The 5,344-nt window shown below is 37.0% G+C and overlaps 1 pseudogene; it reads right to left on the bottom strand.

The window, feature by feature from the left end:
* Positions 1-1,953: 1,953 nt before the first annotated feature.
* LOC115971146 lies at positions 1,954-5,036 on the bottom strand (annotated as a pseudogene).
* Between the last annotated feature and the right edge of the window lie 308 nt (positions 5,037-5,344).

The raw sequence follows: 5,344 nt of genomic DNA, 5'->3' as shown, positions 1-5,344 counted from the left end.
AAAAAAAATAGTTAATGTTTTCTTCGCCATCTAGGTGTTGTTTCAGCACAGCTTTTACCTTTTTATACGTTTTTTTTACCCTTGATTCAATAATACAAATTCTATTGTTTATTGTTTATCTCCCAAAAAAAAAAAAAAATCACTCTTCCTAAAAAGATTAATTAATTTGCTTTCATAAGAAAATGATCATCTATACATATATAATTAAATTCATGAAATAAAATCCTATCTATAAATTTGTCTCACTCCATTTAAAATGAAATGGAGAAGATCATGTTTCATCACTTTCATCTCGTGTTTCCAAATTTTGCCTATTTTAAAGTCAAATAAGTTTATGATATAAAATTTTGAGAAAATTAAATTTTAACCCAATAATTTGGGGAAGTTTTGAAAATAATAAATTAAATGTTGAAGTTTTGAAAATGCAAATAATTAAGGTGGATCGCGCTGAGGGGCTTTAACAAGTGAGACACTGAGACACTGAGAGAGAAAGAAGGAACGCAAGAGTGAGAATTGAGAAGAGAATGTACCGGATAAAAAACAGGAACTACTTGTTGAGTCATGGGTGATAAAAAAAATTACCCTAGAAAAGAGGTTTTTTTCGTTTAGGATAAACGGTAGAACCCAAGAAAAGAGGTTGGTTCTTAAACAAGATTAAAATTCTTTGGGCTTGGGTTTGTGGGTTGTTGGTTGGTTGTACTTGTACACCTAGGATAATATTTCCTTGTTTTGGAGGTGGCTAGAATAGCAAAGGGAATTTCCTTATGTCAAAGGAAATATGCCTTGGAGATATTAGAGGATGCTGGTTTAATTGGATGCAAACCTACTTAGGTTCCTATGGAGCAAACCTTGAAGCTCAGCAAGTATGAAGGTGAGCTGCTTGATGATCCATGTCAGTTTGGAAGGCTTGTAGGTAGGCTGCTTTACTTGACATCACCTTTGCAGTGCACAAGTTGAGCCAATTTATGGCTAAGCCAAGGAAGCCCCATTTTGCAACTGCTTTGAAGGTTTTGCATTACTTAAAGAATGAACCAAGGAAAGGTGTTTTCATCTCTGCAAGTTTAGAATTCCATGTCAAAGGGTTTAGTGATTCAAATTGGGCATCTTTTCCTGATACAAGAAGGTCAGTTACAGGGTATTGCATCTTTATTAGGGATTCATTAGTCTCTTGGAAGTCAAAGAAACAGTCCACTATCTCAAGATTTTCAATTGAGGCAGAATATAGAGCCATGGCTGTGTCAACAAGTGAAATTGTGTGGATTCTTTACTTGTTGAGAGACTTGCAGGTTGGTCATGATAGAGAAGCCTTGTTATTTTGTGACAGTCAATTAGCCTTACACATGGGATCCAATCTAATGTTTCATGAGAGGACCAATCACTGATTGCCATATTATGAGAGATAAGGTTCTAGCTAAAGTCATCAAGTTGAATCATGTGAGAACTCAATGTCAATTGGCAGACTAGTTGACTAAAGCTTTGAGATACAAGCAGTTTTCTGAGTTAATATCCAAGATGGGACTGATTAACATATATCATTCCTCAGTCCATCTTGAGGGGGAGTATCAAAGGCAAAGGAATGAAGAAAGTGAAGCTATTGCACCAAAATAGCTTAAGACTTAGTCAGTGCAGCTAGTGCAAAGCTTAAAGACTCAACTAATGATGAACAAACAGCTCAGTCCTCAAGGAATCAAGCATCGAGCTCTAGAGACAGAGGAATCAAGCTTGCACCTAAGTCTACTTAAACAGCAGTGTAGTTTAGTCCATGCCTGTATAGTGAACAACCTGTAGTTTTGTTATTAGAGTTAGTTAGCTTTAGTCACACACGTGTTTTGGTTGGTTATTTACTGTTTGTACGTGTGTGAGTTTGTTAAGTTAGTTACAGAGCATATTTGCTTGTTTTGCTTAGCTTGTATATATAGGGATCTTACTCAAATCAATGAATCTAAGAAATCAGTTTTCACCAAATCAGTTTTTTCATAGCTAGTACTCAGAAACCAAGTCATTCATGTTACTCTCAGTCTCAGTGAACTCCATCTCGTCCATCCCCTTCCTAGTGTACTAATGCAAGAAAACCTTCCTGCGGAACATAGTTATGAATTGCTCACTCGGCCTCCTAAACATTTCTTGTTGATGTGGAGTTGCCAATAAATGTGGAAGCCATCTTCAGTCCAATGGGAGGGATGTCACAAACAGTGGATTTCACATTGTGAGGAATCCACTCCACAAAGTAGGATGAGTTCTTGTTTTGCACATTTATCATTTGCTCATTAACCTCTTTTGTGCTCATCTTGCCACGGAACATGGTTGACATTGTGAGGTATCGGCCATGTCAAGGATCAGCTGCACACATCATATGCTTAGAATCCCACATTTGCTGAGTGAGCTTAGGGACTGTCAGAGCCCAGTATTGCTAGGAACCATGAGACGTGAGAGGAGTAAAGCCAACCATGAAAAAGTGAAGTCATGGGAATGGAATTAGGTTTACAGTTAACTTACGAAGGTCGGAGTTCAGCTAACTAGGGAAGCGAAGGCAGCGTGTGACACCACTCATGGTAGCAGAAACGAGATGGTTCAAATCCCCAACTAATCACACAAACATAACTAGTTAGTTCCCAGGAAAAACGAAGGCAATAATCAGCTAGGTCATCTTGCATCAAGGTGAACAAATCAAAAAAGAAGAGATCCTAGTGCTAGTTTATTGGCAGTTTTTCAATTCACAAAATAAATCATAAATAAAATTATGTTATTGGTAGATGGAAGTCAGGAACATAGGCAAGGTCAAAGCATGAAACAGTTCAGCCTTTCTTTCACTTACTCTTGTAATTAAATTAATATGACTCACACAGACAAGTCCTAGATCATTGTTCTTTAATTTTAAAAACTCAATGTAGCAACCCAAGCATACTAAATTAACAATGAAACAATTGCAACATAAATTACTTTTTCCCTTGGTCTAAAAGCTTTGGGAAATGAGACCCATGTGATATAACAAATGTTTATGTGCACCAAGTACAAAGAAAAGAAGTTGAATCACGTGACTAAAGCAGTCCATCCAAACAAATTGAAAATTGGACAATACTATTGCATAAAGAACAATATCCTTACCTTGAATCTGGGAATGTACCCATTCAAAAATAGAGAATCATAATCTATGAACTACCGCAAGATTTGGTTGTCTATTGCAACCAAGTGTGTCTAATTCTACATAGAATCTGAAACCCCTAAACCTCCTTCTAACCAAACAACCAAAGGTTAACACCATAGACAAGACCAACCGAGAAAGCATAGAAGAAACAAAAAAATGCAACTAAAATTCTCCCCCAAAATGCTATGTGATGATTCAGAATATTACCCACATGTAATTTTAATCAGATGACCTATTTAATAGTTGTACAAATCATCTCATATTGATTAAAAGTGGGGAGAAACTTCTCTAACACAATATGGAGAAAAACTATGTCACACCAAAGCAAGCCTAACACAGTCATTTGAGTCATTAGTTTGAATTGAGTCCAAACATTTTTTTTTTTTATTTTGGTAAACAGAAATGGGAGTTAGCTAAGTTACGCCAGCCCCCAAGCAGAACGCTCATGTTAAGACCCACGGGCCAAACATTTTAGCAATAAAAAGCAATAGCAATCTCATACACCAACACAAATACCATTAGTATTAAGCTAAAATGCAATGTAAATTGTAATGTATAGAAGGGAAAGGAGAACTTACAGCTGGGGGTGGTGAGCTTAAGGGTGTGGAAGCAGATATCATAAAGTGCCTTATTGTCGAGTACCATACATTCATTAGCATTCTCAACGAGCTGGTGGACGGAAAGGGTGGCATTGTAAGGCTCAATTACAGTGTTAGAGACCTTGGGGAAGGGAAGATAGAGAAGGTGAGCATCATACGATCAGGATACTCCTCCCTTATCTTTGATATCAATAGGGTCCCCATTCTTGACCTTATGCCGCCCCCTAAAGAATGGCATACCTGAAACCCTACATTTCAATTTAAACCCAACACACAGCTTATATTAGATTTATATAAATAAATATTTAAAAAAAAAAAAAAGATATGAAAATAGAAATCATATAATAATGCACTTTTTCAATCATTTTCTTGAGAAACAAATAGGCTCCAAACCTACAAAATTTCACTTTGAAAAAGTTCGAGTGTGAGAGAAAGGAACAAAGCTCAAATCGAAAATAAAAGTTTAAAACAGACAATAATACACTTTTTCCCCTCATTTTCCCAAGAACCAAGCATATTCCAAACAAAAATGTCATTGCGCTTGTATCAACAACACAAATCAAAAGGAAAACGAAAATCTAAAAAAGAAACAATAGTAAACACACACTTTCACTCATTTTCTTGGGAACCAAACAGAACCTAAACCGAGAGATAAATGAAAACACTAGCAAATCCAAGATTACATACCTTGCAAGCAGTCATAGTTCTCAACCTCTTTCCTTAAAACATCGAGAATCGAGGATGAGCTCAGCTCCCTCAGTATAGTGTCCCTTGGCCCAATTGTTACCCGCACCCGATTGCCCGAACACAAAGTTATCGGGTTAGAAAATCTAGTTGTGCAGGCTGGATCTGAGACTATCCATAGTCCTAGGCTCTAGATCCATAAGCACCGTGCGTGGTACAAATCTACCACAGCTAGCCTCGTTGTAGTACACGTTGACCCGCTCTAGTTGCAGATCCGTGTCTTGGGTGTACCGACCCATTGGATCGATCCCATGCACTGTGCACACCACCTCCTAGAACTTCGCACCTATCTAGTACCCGCACTGACCTCCCTGGATGTGAATAATCTCATGCATTTTCGCTTCCTTTTATGTGAATTTCTTTTTTCTCAAGAAAGTTAGGAGAGAAAATTTGCAGAGAGTGTGAGAGAGAGCTTAGGAGTGTTTATAGTGAGGGAGATTACATTTTTTGTTTGCCATTTCATGGAGATAGAAGATAGAGGTTTATGTTAACGGCGATAAGGTAACGGACATTATGTTTTAATGGGAAAGTGAAATTTTTGAAATTGGGTTTTGTTTGTGTGGTGTAGAGTGAGAGATTCATATGTGAGTTTGGATACGAAGAGTGATATTATTGGTTCAAAGTTTTGGGAAGTCTTGAGAGAGACAAAAAGATGGTATAGTAATATTAGTACTGTAGGTTCGTAGACGTAGAGTTATAGTTTGGTGGGTCTGGCTTTACTGCTACAATTATTCTTTTCATTTTCATTTTGCCTAGAAATATTGGGAGGAATGAGTAAAAAAGAGAGTGAATAAATTATGAATAGCATTTACCTTTCCCATGATGTTAATTCAGTTCTTTGAAGGATTTTTTTTTT

Source organism: Quercus lobata, chromosome 12 (genome assembly GCF_001633185.2).
Source record: "Quercus lobata isolate SW786 chromosome 12, ValleyOak3.0 Primary Assembly, whole genome shotgun sequence".
Taxonomy (NCBI): domain Eukaryota; kingdom Viridiplantae; phylum Streptophyta; class Magnoliopsida; order Fagales; family Fagaceae; genus Quercus; species Quercus lobata.
This window is presented reverse-complemented; position numbering and strand designations above follow the sequence as displayed.